Raw genomic sequence first — 19,345 nt, forward strand, 5'->3', positions numbered from 1 at the left:
CCTGGGCTCAAGTGATCCTCCTTTTCAGCCTGCCTAGTAGCTGGGATTGTAGGCCACTGGGTCCAGCTGGCCCATGGTTTTCTAGGAATGTCTGCCTTTTAAGAAATTACTTTGTAGGCATTTCTTAAATGGTCTGGATACAAGTTGTTTGTCAGCTATATGTCAAATATCTTCTCTAGGGGAGAATTTTGGAGAAGAGCTGAGAGAGAACTTCTGGTTAGTTGTAGGCCTTGCAGGTAACTTAGAGGAGGAATTGGGTGGGAAGAGGAGTAGTAAGAAGTGCTGCGGGAAATGAATTGCATGTCATCTAATGGCCTTTGAGAGGCACAAGTGAAGACCACAGTGTATTTCCTTTGGCTGCCTTCTTCATTCTGAGAATGAATCACTTGGGACCCTGTGGTATATTTAGATGTGACATGAGGGCATGGATGGATTTCCCTGTATTGAGCTTATCAGGCATCTTAAGCTGGGCAGCACTTCCTAAAAATGTGTATGTCTCCACACAGATGGTACTGCATATTTCCGTACTCTGAGGGCAGAGGTCACCCTTAAGGGAATGGAGATCCCTATTTTTCATACAGGTATAAACATCTAAGAACAGACATTAGATAAGAGTAAGTTGTTTAGTATTTGAACACCAGTGGACTAAAAGTTACACTTAATTCATAAATCAAGACTGCACAGCAGATGATATTTATGGCAATTCTTGCTGGAGGAAATATTAAAATTTGTAAGAATTTTAAATGCTGTAACATAAAATGCTACCATCTCTGGTCGTAATTGATGACTTCCTCTTGTATGTATTGAATAAATTAATTTCATTGCTCTATAGATGACATTAATATGCTTTTATAATTAATTTAGTTCTGAGAGCTGCTTTGGGTGCCAGGATTTTATTGGAGGGAGAAAATGGCTCAAGGAAGAAGGTGAGATGTGAAGAATAATTTTGAAATCAAATAAAGAATAACATTCTAATAGGAAGTAGCATGCTTGGCATGACCCTGTTGTAAAAGAAAATACACCAGGAAATTGCTCAGAGGCAGATATTAAGGTCATGAATGTGTGCATGTTTATGATATTGCTGCATTTTCATTGGGATTCTGTATTAGTTTGTTCTCATGCTGCAATAAAGACATAGGTGAGACTGGCTAATTTATAAAGGAAAGAAGTTTAATTGAATCACAGTTCAGCATCGCTGGGGAGACCTCAGGAAACTTGCAATCATGGCAGAAGGGGAAGTAAACACATCCTTCTTCACATGGTGGCAGGAGACAGAATGAGAACCAAGTGAAGGGGGAAGCCCCTTAAAACCATGGGGTCTCGTGAGAACTCACTCACTATCACGAGAACAGGATGGGGAAAACTGCCCCCATCATTCAATTATCTCTACCTGGTCCCCCCCGCAACACGTGGGGATTATGGGAACTATGATTCCAGATGAGATTTGGGTGGGGACGCAGTCAAACCATATCAGATCTTCATGTCCTAGTCTGTGGGGTAAGAATGGAGTATTATGGAAAGCCTCCCTCTCTGGTGGGGATCATGGAGCTATCTCAGAACTCGAACCTTCCGTCTCTTCCAAAGCTGCTCTCAATAGCAGGATTCTGAGGGCCCCAGGACGGAGCACTAAATTATCAGGATGCCAGCTTCTTAGAAAACAGGCTCTTTCGGCCGGGCACGGTGGCTCAAGCCTGTAATCCCAGCACTTTGGGAGGCCGAGACGGGCGGATCACGAGGTCAGGAGAGCCAGACCATCCTGGCTAACACGGTGAAACCCCGTCTCTACTAAGAAAAAATACAAAAAACTAGCCGGGTGTGGTGGCGGGCGCCTGTAGTCCCAGCTACTCAGGTGGCTGAGGCAGGAGAATGGCGACAACCCGGGAGGCGGAGCTTGCAGTGAGCTGAGATCCAGCCGCTGCACTCCAGCCTGGGCGACAGAGCGAGACTCCGTCTCAAAAAAAAAAAAAAAAAAAAAAAAGAAAACAGGCTCTTTCCCAGTAGGTTTCTTACAGTCAAAACAACCAAAATATAACATAGAGCTCATTTGACCTTGCCAGGCACCGTGCTAAATTCTTTGTATTTATTTTATTAATAATAATTATTTCTTTAATCTTAAAAAAACCTTTAACTTATTAAGAATGTATGCTTATTAGATATTCTTTAGAGAATATAGTTCGACAAATTCAGGCATAATTTCACCCCCAGAAAGTGTCATTCCCAATGCTCTGGTTTAGGAGGGCTTTGGAAGCTGGAGCCCTGTACACTGGTGGATATTAGGCCAGGCTTTTTTTTTTTTTTTCCCAAAAGTTTCCCTTTCCCAAATGTGAAGGTCTAGTGGTTTGCTTGGAGAGAATCTTTTCTGTTTTCTTCTCTCGCTAGTGCTTGAGTATAAGACCTAGATATTGCTTGATTTGAAACACTGTATTTCATTAAAAAGCCCTCAAGACACGGTCAGTTCAGATGCAATTGTGGGAAAGGAAAATGATATTTTTCTATTTCTGAGAAGCACGAATTGAGGGCTCAACACACAGTGAATGCCCAGGAGCCGACGTTAAACAACTGAAAAGATTAATTGGAAAGAGGGATCCCTAAACACAATTTCCCCTGACTTAATATTTCACTAATGAAGTCAACCCTGACAGAGCACAGGCTACATGCGGGCACAGGGAGGGTGCTGGAGGCTGCTGTGTGGTATCTACCTGTGTGTGTATGTGTTGGGCATACATGTGAGTGCATGTGCAGTGGTGTGTGATGTGTGCATCTGAGTGTGTGTGCAAGTGTGACTTGTGTGTACTCACGTGTGTGCGAATGTGTGTTCATGTGGTTGTATGTATGTGTGTGTGCAACTGTGTGAGGTTGTGACTGTATGAGTGTGTTTTCATGCATGTGAGTGTGTGTGACTGTGAGTGGGTATGCGTGCGTGTGTGCAGGAGGAGAGGAGCAGATGCAAAGGGAAATAAATGCTACTGTGGGAGCCCAGGGGGCTTGCCAGGGAGAGTGCATGAGACCTGCACACAGCACTCTCTTCCTTTGATTTGCAAATCCCTCCTGGAGCTCCCTTCCCACCTCCTTTCCTCCTCTATTGCTCTAAACTCTGAAACCAGAATTGCTTGGGGTTCCTCATACAACTTCTCAACAACCCTACCCTTCCAAAGGAGGATAAACTGACTTTCAAAGCCAAGTATCCTATCCCCAATCTCAAGTCCTGGTCCCTCAACTGGACATGGGGCAAAATGTTTAGAGAGCATGGTAGGCAGCCTTCAAGATGGCTGCCTCCTGAAATTCAGGCTTTTGTGAGATCCCCTCCCCTTGAGGATGAGCTGGACCTGTTGATTCTCTTCTCTTCATATTCATAGAAGATGGCAGAAAAGACAGAATATGACTTCCAAGATTAAATTACGAAAGGACTTCCATCTTAGTGATCTCTCTCTGTCTCAAATTGTAAGCTGCCATGTTGTGAAGACACTCAGGTGGAAAGGCCTTGTTGTCATGTGAGACACTAACTCTGAGTACCTCGGAATGTGACTATAATTGGTGATAGGATTTTTAATGAAATAATTAATTAAAATGAGGTCATTAGGGTTGGCCCTAATCTATTATGACTGGTATCCTTATATGCAGAGATTAGGAACAGATAGGAACAGAGGGAAGACCCTATGAAGACATGGGGAGAAAATGGCTGCCTAGAGGCCAAGGAGAGAGGCCTCAGAAGAAACCAACCCAGCAACACCTTGAACTTGGACTTCTAGCCTCCAGAATTGTGAGAAAATAAACATCTGTTGTCTAAGCCATCCAGTGTGTGGGATTTGTTACGGAAGCCCTAGCAAACGAATACAGGCCCAATACCATGTCAGTGAGCTTGGAAGCAGATCTTCTGAGGTCCAATAGTCACATGAGTGAGCTTGGAGTGGGATCTCCCAGCCCCTGTCACGCCTTGAGGTAATCACAGCCCTGGCTAATGACGCTCCTGCTGCCTGTGAAAGACCCTGAGTGGGAGGTGTCAGTGAAGGCACATCTGGACTCTCGATCCACACAGTGCCTTGGCTCTCCTGTGAGATAGTGAATGTTGGTTGTTTTAAGCTGTTAAGTTTTAGGGTAATTTGCTTTACAGCAAAGGAAAATGAATATGCCTCCTCATCCTTCAGGGCTAGCATGACATGTATTTCATTGATGAAACCAAGGCACTTTTGAGGGTGAAAAGAAATTCTAAAATAATGAGAAATTTATATATTTTGGAAATATTTATTTCTTGATTGACAAGTTGTTTTTTATTATTTTGGTTCTATAAATGGTTCTACAACAAACTATTTTCAACAATAAAATTCTTTCTAAAACAAAAAGTAACCGCTGGGCATGGTGGCTTACGCCTATAATCTCAGCACTTTGGAAGGCCAGGGCTGGAGGATCACCTGAGCTCAGGAGTTCGAGAGCAGTCTGTGCAACATAGCAAGACTCCATCTCTACAAAAAATAAAAAATAAAAAAAATTAGTTGGGCATAGCAGTGCTTGCCTGTAGTCCCAGCCACTAGGGAGGCCAAGGTGGGAGGATTGCTTGAGGCCAGGAGTTCGAGAAACACATCATGGTTAATGAATTTGAAATTATTGACATCTGTACTCCACTCTTAACTATAGATCATAATATTTTGAATTGGGAAAATATTCTCTCTACAGATGTTGAGGCCCTAGTCAGCTCAAGGGAAATGAAGGATATTTTCAATGCTAAGTTTTTGACATTAAAATGTGAAACTTTTTTTTTTTTTTTTTTGAGACGGAGCCTTGCTCTGTCGCCCAGGCTGGAGTGCAGCGGCCGGATCTCAGCTCACTGCAAGCTCCGCCTCCCGGGTTTACGCCATTCTCCTGCCTCAGCCTCCGGAGTAGCTGGGACTACAGGCGCCCGCCACCTCGCCCGGCTAGTTTTTGTATTTTTAGTAGAGATGGGGTTTCACCGTGTTAGCCAGGATGGTCTTGATCTCCTGACCTCGTGATCCGCCCGTCTCGGCCTCCCAAAGTGCTGGGATTACAGGCTTGAGCCACCGCGCCCGGCCTTAAAATGTGAAACTTTTTCAGCCTAAATATTTTACCATATCCTGTCTTTTTGCCTCCTTTCAGAGTAACTTTCTTCAGCAAATATTTTTACAAGACAAAATTCATCAACTAAGTCATATTTATTTGTGATTCTTTCAAATGCTTCGTTAAATTTGGAAGCTGCAAAGTTGTATGCCTTCTCAATTTCATGCCCTCCTGGAACAACATATTTCTTTCTAATTAAAATAGAAGCTCCATCAAAAGCGTCTTGTCACAAGTCAAGATATTCTGAAATATCACTATAGAATTTCCACGTTGAGGTCTAATTGTTTAATGTGCTGAGTTCTCCTTTTTTTTTTTTTTTTAAGGGATAATTCCAACGTCTTTTCATTTGTAGGCTTTGTTTTCAATTAGTGCAATTCTTTCAAAGCTTCAAAAACTGAAAGATCATGTGTTGAATAATCTGATCAAGCATCTCCAATTTTTTGAAAAGCCTGTATCCAAAATTTAGAGGACTTATTTACAAAAAAGTTTAATATTGTCACAGGATACTCAGATTGACTTCAAACGCTCAAACTTTTCTAAAATCTGATATGTGGCAGACAGCAAAGAGAGAAAGCATACAACTCATGCTGTAGCATGGTTTTTTTCATCTTTTATCAGCTTTGTCACAAAATTTTTGTTTTATAGCATATATATATATATATATAATTTGTAAATGTTGGCAACTACAGCTTTTACTTAAATTGTTAGGATATCACAGTCTATTTGGAACCAATTATAAATTATATGTGAACCATCACCAATTCCAAGTAAATTTCCACTTCATAGGTTTTTAAATTTAGTAAGAATACTGTTTTTACCATGACATTGTGCTTTACCAAAAGCTGTATTTTTATTTTCATTGCAAAACAAGTACTATTTAGCCTCAATGTCAACCTTTAAATGCAATTTACAATATTATAGCATAGAACTTTATTTTTCTTCCTGGAATTTTTAATTGTTTTTCTTTTCTTTCTTTTTTAAGAGATGGGATCTTGCTCTGTTGCTCAGGCTGGAATGCAATGGCACTATTATAGCTCACTGCAGCCTCTGTCTCCTGGTTTCAAGTAATCCTCCTTCCTCAGCCTCCCCATTAGCTGGGACAACAGGTGCCTATCACCATGTCTGGCTAATTTAAAACCTTTTTTAAAGATGGGATCTTGCTATGTTTTTTTCTTTTTGACAAGAGAACTACAGTATATACTTCTATTATGTCTTTAAATTATCTAGTCTCCAACCCTACCTTTTGTTAAAGAAAATGAGAAAATGTTCTCTTCTTGAAGGTTCCTCACCCCACTGCTGCCCCTAGTCCACCACCCCCAGGGTTCTCTTACCCCTTGTTAGGATCTGGACAGATTTTTTTTTTTTCTAGTTCTGTTATCTAGAAGTTTTTCTTTGGACGCCTGGGGTAAGTCTACCCTGTTTTTAGAATTCCCATATCTTTTTTCTCACTTAGATACCTTCTTCATTTTGCTGGAGAATATCCTGAGAGTATTTTTCAAAAAGAATATTCGGGATGTAGATTTTTAAGTATTATCATGCCTGAAAATGTTATTTTGCCCTATACTTATTTAATAGTTTTTATTCAGAAACAGAATTGTAAGTTTAGAGTTTTATTTCTTTAATGAGAACTTGGGATCATTCCTCTAGTCTGGTTTTCAACGTTGCTGATAAGAAGTCACACTCCAACACGATTGTAATTTCTTTGCCAATAATCTGTTTTTCCCATCTGGAAGCTTTTCAAATCTCCTTGTCCTTGGAGTTCCAGTTTTCATGACAGTTTATCTGGAGGCAGGTCTTTCTTCATTTATTCTGCTTGGTATCTAGAATGTCCTGTCAACCAGAAGATGTGTAGATTCCTGCAGCACTTGGGAGATGCTATACTCTCATTTGTATAACGTATACATTTTCTCCATTTTATTTTTTCTGTAATTCATAGTAAATGAATATAGAACTTCATAGATTGAACTTATATATCTCAGGTGTTTTCTCTTGCATTTTTCTCTTTGTTTTGTTGATATATATTCTGAGAAATTTCTTCAACTGTATATCTTTTTCCATGAACTTTTTCTTTTAGCAATTGTACTTCTGAGAATTCTTTCTTGCTTTCTAATTACTCCATTTTAAGCAGAGCCTGTTTTCTTTTTAGGGACACAATACCTTCTTGACTTTCTCTAAAAGCACTAACTTTTTAAAAGTTCCTTCCTGTTCTTTGCATTTTGTTTGTTTATTCTTACCCTCTGCATGGTTGGTGTCCTTCATTATCTGGTTTGGTTGTCGTATGTATGGAGAGTGAAGCGGGGAGTGATGAACATTTGGAGTTGATAGGGGTTTCTTCGTCTTTAGGGCAGATGCAGTTTGGTATCTGGGAGGCCTTAACAACCTGAACATTTGTCGATTTCTTTGGCACCTGGGAATGCTATTCTATTGTTTATGTACTTTACACATTTTCTCCATTCCCCCCGCCTAGAATTCCTACTAAATTCTAGTGTTTCCCCCAGAGCCTTCTGCTCAGAGTGGGAGTCCTGAGAGCTCTCTGATGTGGGCAGGGCCTGTTGTCTGGTTGGTTTTATACTGGTGTGAACAGGCAAGGAACAGGCAGGCCAGTGGGGCCCCACCTGCCAGGCACTCACACACACGTACACACACATGCATGCACGCACGCATGCACACATGCACACACACACACCACACCACACCCTCTGCTGCAGGGAGCCCCATCATCATGAGATGGGGGTCTGGGGCTCAGAGCTGGGGGCATAAAACCTGTGCGGAATTAGGACCCTGGTGATTCTGCAGCCAGGCCGTGGCATTGTGAGGAAAAGGGGCAGAAGGGTTTAAGGGAGGCTGGGTGGGAGAATGGAGAAAACTTGTGGGCTGAAGGGAGAGGAAGGGGGAAAGCTGGTGAAGGGCCATCACAGATATAGAATGTACGTGTGTGTGTGTGTATGTGTGCGTTTGGAGGGGTAGGGGAGAACTGGGCAGGTTGGAGGGAAAAATGCCTCTCCAACTCTGGGCCAGGCTCCAAGGGGCTCTGGAGGCAGATAGGCTGTAATTCCTCCCCTAGTGCCACCCCCTTTCTCCCCTGACAGTGGCCCAGGAGATGCCCTCTGTGTTTAGGCAAGCGGTACCACCCACACTGTGCTCCAGTGAAGGTCATGATGCCTTGTCACACACATGAGCTTATTTCTTCCTAGCTCTTGTGCCTTGAGTCGGAGCATGGACCTAGGTGTTACCCAGACTTGGGTGTGGCCCTTGGCCCTGCTGGTGACCTCAGGCAAACTGCTTAACCTCTCAAAGCTTCAATTTTGTCATGTACCGCTGGGACAATCATAATTTTTGTCACTTAACTTTGCAAAGCCTCAGGTGCAGCGATGTTAAGTGGGGCTGTGATGCCCACATGTTAGGTGGATGTGAGCGTGAGAACAGTCATGGGCAGAAAGCCTTTGTGGTGTCCTTGTGACACTCTTGCTTCCACTTTAGAGTTGAGGAGGCTCACCCGGGGCTCAGGGGCTCCCTCAGCATCACCAATGGACCTGGGTTCCATGGCTGTGGGTAGAGAGTCAGATCTCTGGATCTTGGGGGCTTCCCCTTCTGTTTTGCCTGTTGAGCTGGACAGAGCCTCAGAACAGCCCAGAATTCCCATGTTGCAGAATCGCTTTCCAAATGGGGAAGGTGTGACGATTCCTGACACCTTCCCCAGACACGGGCAAGGCTTTACAAGGGGATCTCACACCTCTGCTGAGCCCTGGCAGGAGGGAGCTGGCCTTGACCTGCCCAGCACGACAGAGCTTTACTGCAAACAGCGATCGTCTGTCTTACGGCCCAATGGCTGCTCGGAGAAACATGTTGTGATGCTGAGCTTGCTGGCTTCCTGCACACAGTTCAGAATTTGCAAGTAAAATGGATTTTGTGTCATTCACACTCATCTGGAATTCGAATCAGCTCACCGCTGCCCAGCTTCCCATTGGTGTTGGCTGCGGCTGGAGCCCACTGTGCCTGGTGTGGCATGCTTGCTCTGCAGGCTCGGGGGAGTGTGGCAGCTGAATATTGGTCCAGTTATGGTTACAGTCACAGTTACTGTTTGCAGAGTGTTTCTACCGCTGGCTTGTGTATAGGCCTCCCATAACCCTGTGAGATGGACAAGCTGGAAACTGTGCCCATTTTCCAGGAGAGCCAGGGCCAGCCTCATGGGCCTGAGGCCTGTGCAATCGCAAAGGGCCCTGAGATCAGGCCCTGAGCTTCTTGGGTTAATGCTCTTCTGCCATCATCTTGAAATTGTAATAATTTTATCTTTGAACTGGTGTTTTGCAGGTGAAGTCTAATGGGACCATGGAGTGGGCACATGAGCTGGAGATTCATGCAGTAGACACACCTGCTGTTCCTTGCTGCCTCATAAGCATGTGTATTCTTGATGCCCTGTGAGCAGAGTGTTCCAGGGAACCCATGATGCATGGAAGTGTGACTCAAAGTGAGTACAAGGGATGCGTGTTGTATGCACAGCTGAGTGAGCAAGGGCATAGACAGCCCTGACAGGCCACGCTTTCCATTCAAACCAGAACTTGCTTAGAATGCAGAAAAAGGGCAGCGATGTTGGAAGAAACACAAACGACCAAGGAAACCTGTCATGCCTTTTCTTACTCATGTCTCTTCGCTGTGTTAGCCGAGCACTGACACCGAAAGTGATGACACAGAAGGAAAGGGGAAGACGGAGCAGCCACAGTTCCTTTTTGCTTCAGTTCTTCCTTACCCATCAGTAAGGCAAAGGCAGAGAGTGTTGGTAGAATGTGATTCTATCCAGGAGTGAAGTAAAAACAGAAAACAGTAGAGTTTTTTTTTTTTGTGCAGAATTCTACTGTTCTAGCAACGACAAAAATATACTTGTACGTACAAAATATCAAATACAAATTATAATTTTGATGATTTCACATATGAGTTAAGTGTTCTTATATTTGTATCTGAAACTGGTATTGTGCAATGTAATGATGAATGGTAAAATTCATGTTAGTAATTAAAAATTTTAATTTTTCTTTACTTAGAATGGCATCAAGGCATCAAATAACAAATAAAAAGTATCACGACAAGATGAGAGAGAGAGACTGGAAGAAAGAAGACAGCTCTATATTTTAGTAACTTCAAGGACACTTTTCTCCCGCTTTTTGAAGAAGAGGTCCCACATTTTCACTTTGAACAAGGAGCCCCACAATTGTGAGAAAAGCCTGACAGAGGGCATAGAGACTGAGGATATGAGGCCCACTCAGATCCCAGAGTTATTAAGAGGTGAGTTGGGGTAGAATGCTGGACTCTGGACTTTGATGGAGTCTAGGAGCAGGATCAATGATGGAGAAGATGATGGTGGTGGCAATGATAATGATGATGATGAGGATGATGGTGTTGAAGAAGATGATGGTAGTGGTAATGATGATGGTGGCGGTGATGATGATTATGATGTTGGTGGTGGTGGTGGTGATAATGATGCTGATAATGAAGATGGTGGTGGTGATGATGGTGGTGGCAATGATGATAAATGATGGTGATGAAGATCATGATGATGGTAGTGGTAATGATGATGGTGGTGGTGATGATGGTGGTGCTGGTGATGATGGTGATGATGATTGTGATGGTGATGATGATTATGATGATAGTGGTGATGATGGTGGTGGCAACGATGATGAATGATGGTGTTGAAGATGATGTTGGTAGTGGTAATGATGGTGGTGGTGGTGATAATGGTGATGATGATGAAGACGTTAATGGTGATGACGATGATGATTATAAAGTAACATTGCTGAGCTAAGCATGATGTATGACACATGCAGTAGCTCATTCATATTCTTGGCAATCTTGGGAGATAGATATAACTACCTTCTACTTTTCAGAGGAAGAAACCAGTGCTTTGAAAGGTTGAACAACCTGCCCACATCACTTGACTGGCAAGCAGCACAATCACCATGGACCCACAGCCTCAGCCACCAACTTCTCTCTGTCCTGCCTGCTGGAGTAATACAACTAATTCTTTTCTTCTTGGATGTCAGGCTCCTCCTGGTAAGAAACAGGGCCATTCATTTTATTTATTTTTCTTTTAAAATCATGGATCATGAGATTCCTCTTCTTGGCATCCTTTAACTGATAACACTTCCTGTCTTGCCCTCCAACATTCTCCACACAGCAAGAAGATAGAGTTATCCACTAAAAATGTAAATCTGATCATGTTGCTCCCTGCTTAAAAGCCTTTGATGGTTCCCAGCACCGTCAAATGAAACACAAACTCCCTGAACACTACCTTCCTTAACTTTCCATGTGATCTGCCTCAAGGCTTCTCTCCACTCTCCTCTCTGTCTCTGCTCCTTGAGTCACTGTGCTCTAGCCACACTGGCCTATTTTTGTTCTTCCAATCTGCTAAGCTCTTTCCCACCCAGGACCAGCTGATATTCCTCCTTCTGCCTGTGACACTGTTCACTTCCATTGCTCTTTGCCTGGCCAACTGCAGCTCATTGTTTAATTTACATCATAACTGTAAATACAAGATTCCACATTTGCTTTGGTCACCTGGCACATAACTAATGCTTGGTAAATAACAAATTACTTTGTTTTCTGTTATTTAGCCAGAACTAGCCAAAAAAAGGGGGGAAAAAAAGAATAATGAGAATAATACATGATGAGTAATAAAACGTCCCAACTGTTCAGTTTTTCGAAGTGGTGATAAAGTCTCCTTTGCTTCCCTGCAGCCCTCCTTGGCCCCTCCCTGTTGGGTGTACATCCTTCCAGACCGTTTTCCATGCACTTCAGAGACAGGATAATTATCAAGATGCCATTTTCTTTGCATCCTTGTATTTTCCTTCCCTCAGACGTACGAGGTAGCCAAGCCTTTATGAGTGCAGCATGAGTTTGCTGACAGCTTTTAGAGGTCAGACCACACTCTACATATAACAATCCACTGTGTAACTTAGCCGGGAATTATTTATCAACCCCCTTTCTTTGGAGAAGATGTGGGACACAGAGAACACAGACCTTACCCAGGCATTTGCTTCAAAAGCCAGGTAGCCAGGAGCTGTCGGGCTTGCTTATCTCATAGTGGCAGGCCTCTAAGCAGGGATGTGAACTAACATGAAGGAGGCATGTGGGCTGGGCTGGCAAGGGTCAGGGTTTTGTGGTTCTAGAAGGGGCAGGAATCTGGGCCCTACTCACACACATCCCCTGGAGGGGCCATGGTGAGGGAAGGGTTTTGGAAGGACATGGATGTCAGGGACACACAGAGAGAGGGATTGCAGGTGCCCAGGCTCCTGGTTCACTAGAATATCTGTTCCCAAGCTTGGCACAAAGATAGCAGAGCCATCCACCTTCATAGGATCACCTGGGTTGGATCATCTGGGTAGGATCATCTGGGTTGGATCCAAGGGCTGAACTCCCAGAGCTGTTGGCAAGCCCTTAGAGAGGACTGCTGGGGCTTGATGATGCAAGACCCCATCCTTGAATCTCCTGGAGGTCTTTGACACCGGAGGGATCACCCAACACAAAGGCATTGTGTTACTTAACCATCTTGTTGAATGGGGGCTCCTAGACAGGTTTACGTTGATTTAGGGTGAGCTAAGAAATGTGATATCTTAACACCTAAGTAACATAATACTACTGGACTGGATGACATTGAGGTCCCTGCCAGCTGTGGCCCCCTGGCAGGCCACATCTGGAATCAACTCCTGCTTTTGGGGGTGGTGGAAGGGGATGACAAAGTTGCTTCCTTCTCAGGGCCCCATATTTGTGGCATGGGCTCCCTGCTGAGTGGCTCCCTACCCCAGTGGGAGGTGGGGTTCCACGAGAGGAGGCAGAGACCAGGCTGCAGCCTATAGGGGAGGGCCGTGACGCTCCCCTTGCCGTGGTAGAGACTGCCTTTGATAGCAGGTAGGCTGCCCACAGCTCTCTGAGGTGCTCACCTGGTGATGGCTACTAGGGTTCAAACCAGGGAGCTGGTAATTTCCTGAAAGCTCCTCCCAGACAGAGACATGAATGGCCAAGCCAAGGCCTCAAGCTAGAATCTGAACCCAGGACTATCTGGCTCCCAAACCTAAGCTCTTGAAGGAGGAGGCACTGTACAGGCAGGGAGGGCACTCTTGCCCTCTTGGACTTTTCCTGGCCACCCCGAAGGGTACCTTGGCCATGTTGTGGTAGACTATCCCTGCTCTTACTGGGACACATCTTAGTCTTGGGCATGGAGAGTAGGATGTAAGGATGTGGAGCCCTCCTGAACCTGAGGCCTGCCTCCTCTTTCCAGTAACCTCACAGATCAGCCCATGAGGGGCTCTCAGTCAGGCTGGGACTTAGGCTTAATGGGATCACCAGGGGATGGCCAGATGCGGCACAGTTCTGGGTGGCCTCAGTTTTCTGTCCTGGACAATGGGCTTGATCATCTCCCGGGCCCTGTACCAGGATGAGCCTGGCAAAGCTGTTTTCAAGGCTGGGCCAAGAGGCTGAAGTTTCCAGGTTCCTCTGGGTCAGAAACTGTTTAGAACGTTTTGCCAAAATGCCAGCTGGCTCTGTTCAGGATGGGACAATGGGGATCACCTGCCAGAGACAGCTCCCGACTCCTCACGAGACTGGGTTGTATGGGAGGGGAGCCCAGTGAACCCTGGGAGGTGGGCAGGTCCCAGGATCACGATTTCTCATGTCCAGGAATGGCCTTAGCTGTGAGTGCAGAGGGGCCTCCGGTCCTAGTGGGCCCAGTGTCTGAGAGGGTGGCCCTCATGTCATTGCAAGAAGCCTTGGCTCTGATGATAAAAGACACACATGCTTACAGAAAATTTGGAAAATACAGACAAGTATGAAGAAGACAATTCAAATGACTAATCTCACCACCGAGGGGTTACTGCATTTGGAGTTTTGGTGTATTTTATTTTAGGATTTTAAAGCGTATATTTGGATAGATTTATGAAACCAGGATGTACAACTTCAGGTCACACTCTGTGTATAACAGTCCACTGTGTCACTTAGCCAGAAATTATTTATCAACCCCCTTTCTTTCACATTTAAATTCTTTGTTCTTTGCTATTATAAACAACGAGGTGACACTGACATTTATAGGTGTTTCCTTGGGATGACAGCTCTTTGGATATCTATATATTATTGTGGAAAATGTTCTGCCCATTCTAAAAGTTTTTGAGATATGGTCTCAAATTGTTTTCTAGAAAGGTCATATGCCACCAGCAGGATACCACAGGTATCAGAACAGCCACACAATGCAGGAACAGGGTATTTGGGGGGTTCCCTAGTGTGGGTCCAACAGCCCTGGCCTTGATGGGTTCCGGGGTGCACCTCTCATCTCTGGGCAGTGGCCATATCCATGATGAGCCTGAGTTATCAAGGGAGCACCATCCATGGAGGTGCTGGATCGAGGCTGAGTGGGTAATAGGACTTAGAAAGCTTCCCTCCCACAGTTAGAGTGTGCTTCTGTTTCAGCCCAAGGTGAACTCTGCTATGAGGAAAGACTCAAGCTCTAGGCCTCCCAGAGGGTTGAGGATTGTAGGAGCAGTCAGGCCTGGACCAATGTGACTGAAGCTAGCTCTGACTGGAAGGTTCTGTTTGTGCCCAGACCTTTGCAGCCTGACAATATCCCCACTCCAGGAGCACAGGGCATCTTTTCACTTTGTGCTCCGGGGCCCCAGGGAGCCCACTTTGCCAGGTGCCAGCCCAGTCTGGGAGTGTGGGTGAGCTCATCCCCCGGGAATCTGCCAGCACTGACTGCAGGAGCTGGCTCTGACTCGCATTGGATGGAGTGGGGCAATCTCAGGGGTGTTCTGTATGTCCCTTCCAGAGGAACCAGGTCCCCGTGACCCACAGCGGCAGCTTCACCGAAGCCTTTGGGTATTGGCTTTCCTCTTTCCTTTTCTTACTCTTTCACTCCCTCCCTCCTGCTTCCTGGGCTCACCTTCCCCTCACCCCAAATCACCTGCACCAAGTCCTTGTCTGAGGCTCTGCTTCTGGGGGAACCCAAATGTAGACAAGGATTTACTGGATGATCTCGGCTACACAGAGACCAGCCAGGTCCTATAATAATGGGGCTCACGTTGGCCATTTGAACCCTTCCTGGAAGGAACTGTGAGGGTCTCCATAGCCATCATGCCGCTCAAACTGCAGTGAGAGCTGGTGTCTGGGACAGCCACCAAGTGTGCATGTCACAACTTGCTGGGGCCTCACTGACCAGATGCATCAGTGATGGTAGCTAATTTACAATATCCTCTTAGTAAGAAAATAAATGAATGGATTATGAGTGAAACATAAAGCCTGTATGAGCTTTGAAGATCAAACAAGAGATGCTGCAGAAATTTCAGATTTTCAGAGGGCTGCTTTGAGTTCCTGCTCCTGAGGGCCCCAGGGGGTTCAAGTTTACCGTCCTCTGCCAGGGGCTCTCCTGGGACCAGAGGGAGGGCTCTGAATGGTCACTAATCCTGACGAGGACTTGGATTTGCAGAGCGTGTGCACATTTTTGTCTCGCAGCACCTTGCAGTACCTTGCAGTGAGGTCAGTGAACAGCATCGGTTACTTATCTTCATCTCAGGCAGAGAGAGGTTCAACGTTGTCTGAAGACTCAGCCAGCCAGGGCTCACCTAGGTGGCTCCCAGGTCTTCAGACAAGGTCTGTTACTGAAACACCAGGGGTTTGGTCTAGGTTCTGCCGCTCATCACACAGGAAGCCAATCACAGAGACAATGATTAAGGCCAAGGAAGAAGGCTTTAATCGGGTGCTGCACCTGAGGAGATGGGAGATCAGTCTCAAATCCATCTCCCTAACCGACTAAAATAAGGGGTTTATATAGCAGGGAAGAAATGTAACTATGTATGGGAGACAGGAACTCAGGAGGGCTAAGCAGGGAATCATGATGAAGGAGGGGCTTGGTGTCTCATTGTCTGGATCTGGTGAGTTTCAAGCTTTAAGCCCAGAAAAGTCCATTTCTATTTATTTAAAAAACAACAACAACTGTCTGTGGGCCTATTGGGTCAGTTTCCCCCCTTTCAGAATGCCACACGGCTGCCTGGGGGTGGGGGGAGTTTGGGCTTGACCAAGACTGACCAGTTGGCTATGTCAGGAAGTTTGTGATTTGCTGGAGAGCTACGCATCCACAGTCCTGACCCGGGATGAGAGCTGATCTTGTCTGTACTGGGAGATGGCCGCTCTCAGATATTTGTTCAAGGGCAGCACCACCTGAGTGCCAAGGAGTTGGTTGTGAATGCCACTACGGCACTTTTTGCCAGAGGAATGTTCTGTCTTCCTTTTTCTCATCTGGACCAGGACTTGTGTGTGCAGTGGGGAAGGAATCTTGTGTCCAGCCAGGGCTGGAGCTGGCCCAGCCTGTGTCACCCTGGCCTAGCACCTTGTTCTTTGGCTCAAATACCCTGGGCCCACAGATTGCTTCAGGGTCCTGGGAAGAGAGGGAGGAAGCAGCAGAGGTGGTGGCTGGGATGGTTCTAGAAGCAGACTCATTTGTTTTGGAAGGCTACACACCGACTTGCTCCCCTCTGGGGTTTCGGGAAATGAGGCGAATTTCAAGCTTTTGGACCAGAAAAGTCTTAATCCATTGCTCACCTAGAAATCCATGGCTGAGAAATCAGTTGCTGAGTTGGTTCAGGCTATGTGGGGAGGGGGCCATCATCCCACATGGGGACCTGAATTTGTTCCTCCCTCTGGCCTTGGTGGGTGGCAGGAGGCTGGCGCCTTGGTTATGCCTGGGCGGATGCAGGCCTGGGATATGCCTGCTCCCTCTCTGCCCTGCCTCCCTTGGACCGTGCACATTTCCATTGATTAGAAAAACAGTTGCAGCAGGTTCTGGTGGGGCCGGTGCTGGTGGGAGGAGAACTGTTTCCAAGTCTCTGGAATGTTGTCAGCACATGAACCATGACCGCACACTTGCTGGGAGAAGAGTCAGCTTCTGGGGATTATATTAATAATAAAAGGCAGCCATTATCAACCCTGATCCTGCAAAGGCAATAGTAACAGCCACAGTGAACACCATGACTGGTCCTTCTCAGCACTGACTCATCACCGTGATCTTATGATGGGCGCTGTTATTGGTTCTGTTCCACAGATGCAAAAACCCGGCCTAACAAGGTAAGTGACTTGCTCCAGGTGGCACAGTCACTAAGTGGCAGCCCAGGGTCCTGAGGCTTGATCTCTGCGCCATCACCTGCCACATCCTGAGCCCTTTTTCTGTGCCAGGCCTGGTATTAGGACTCCACAGGCATCATTTCATTCTCATCTCATAATGACTTTCAGGGAAGAAACTGCTGTTAACATCATCTTAATTGGGGCTCAGAGAGGTGCAGTGATTTGCCCTAGTCACACAGCTCATGGTGTACCAGGCTCTAGACTCCTGGCCTGTCTGACCCCAGAGCCTTTGTTCGTTATCACTGAGCTGCAGCTCTTGCAACCAAGAGGCCAAAGCAGCTGAGATCACAAGATAGGGGTGATGCATAGGCCATGGTTCCACCTTCCACTCTCCACTGGTCACTGGGCAGAGGCCATGTGCCCTGTGAGGGCTGCTTAGGCAAGGCTGAGGCCTGCTTCTTGGGTGCCAGTGCACAGAGCAGCACTGGGTACCTGGCATGCCAGTCCATGTATGGCTGGGAGCTAGCCATGAGCTTCTGGGTTGATGTTCAGTTGAAAAGCCTCCAAAAGAAGCACAGTAACCTGGGCAAGCTGACTAATAAGGATCTTTTCTATAATTAAATCATAACATCATCATCCTTCCAACAATGGATGGATTCATTCGTTACGTACTAGCATTTTTCTGTTCAACTAGAAACCCATTGTGCACCTAGAAAATACAGAGATAGCCATGAGCCTTCAGGGTCATTTGCTTTGCACATCAAGGCATTGCTTCATTCATCAAATGTCCTTTGCAGGGGAGCTGGGGTCCCCATACCTGCCCTCAGGGAACTCATAGTTACTGGGGGAGATGCAGAAGTATGTTGGGTAGCTGTAGCCAATCAATCGATTGGCTGATTAACTGAGTTAATGAATATTTATTGAGCATCTACTATGTGCATGAAATTGATATTTAAATTATTAATCTTTTGCATTCACTTATTAGTTTTAGAATTGGAAAGTGGCTTGCGATATGTGTTCTATAAAAACCCAACAGATTTGTGACCTTGTTCACTTCTGGGATAAAGATTATCTTTCATAAACTAGAAATTAGATGAAGGCTTTGAGTCATGCTCCATAATATCATATAAAAATATGAGAGCTTGACTCCACCCCTGCGTTTCTCCCCCCGACTGCACAGTAGGATCATCTGGGTAGACTTCATAAAGGGGCCATGCCATTGTCTTGGCCTCACGCCTGCAGACTCTGATTTAACAAGTTTGAAGTGGGGCTCTGGGGAAAAGAGGTGCTTTGAAACATCCCCACGTGGTTTTCTGTGCTGGGCTCTGTGAATCATTGGTCTGTACCAGCTTTTTGTTTGTTTTGTTTGTTTTGTTTTGTTTTTTGAGACAGTCTTGCTCTGTTACCCAGGTGAAGTGTAGTGGCACAGTCTCGGCTCACTGCAAATTCCGCCTCCCAAGTTCTCGTGCCTCAGCCTCCCAAGTACCTGGGATTACAGGCGTAGCCATGACGCCCTGCTAACTTTTGTATTTTTAGTAGAGACAGGGTTTCATCATATTGTCCAGGCTGGGCGCGAACTCCTGACCTCAAGCGATCTGTCTGCTTTGGCCTCCCAAAGTGCTGGGATTACAGGCGTGAGCCACCACACCCAGCTGATACTAGCAGTTCTTAGAGTTTAATTTCTCATGCTTAGGCTGTATGCAGTCCACTAAAAGAGGCAGGGGTCAGGATAAATGAATGCTGCAAGTCAGACAGCTTGGCTGCTTCCTACTTCTATGGTGAAAGGCTGGAAGTGTCCAAGTAGGAAGCTACTAGACCTGTTTGTGTCATGGACATCTCTGTTGGTGATGGGTGGCTCTGAAGTACAGGGCTGGAGGTAGGGAGACCAACAGGGGGCTTGTTCAAAGGCCCAGATGGGAGATAGGGAGGCCCTGAACCAAGCCAGAGGTCAGGAGGCAAAGGGAGAGCGTGCACGTGGGAGACACCCCTGAGAGGGTGACTGATTTCCAAACACGTCTGCAAATTCTTTGACACTCCTCCCATGGAGAGGTGGTGTTCATGTCTCCTCCTCTTCGATTTGGGCTGAATTTCTAGGTGACAGAGGCAGTGGAAGTGATGGCACATAACTTCTGAGGCTAGGCCCTGGTTCTCGTGGGACTTTCACCCTTGGAGCCTGAACATCCAT

General features: G+C 45.8%; 1 long non-coding RNA gene across 1 annotated transcript in view; it reads left to right on the plus strand.

Moving 5' to 3' along the window:
• Positions 1 to 11,291, plus strand: part of LOC117064262 — a 52,283-nt gene extending 40,992 nt beyond the window's left edge. The window contains exons 2-4 of the long non-coding RNA XR_004429340.1: positions 9,382 to 9,538; positions 10,107 to 10,347; positions 10,947 to 11,291. This is a non-coding gene — a long non-coding RNA (uncharacterized LOC117064262). The remainder of the gene's footprint in view (positions 1 to 9,381; positions 9,539 to 10,106; positions 10,348 to 10,946) is intronic.
• Positions 11,292 to 19,345: the final 8,054 nt, after the last annotated feature.

Source organism: Trachypithecus francoisi, unplaced genomic scaffold (assembly GCF_009764315.1).
Source record: "Trachypithecus francoisi isolate TF-2019V2 unplaced genomic scaffold, Tfra_2.0 Contig01579, whole genome shotgun sequence".
NCBI classification, from domain to species: Eukaryota; Metazoa; Chordata; class Mammalia; order Primates; family Cercopithecidae; genus Trachypithecus; species Trachypithecus francoisi.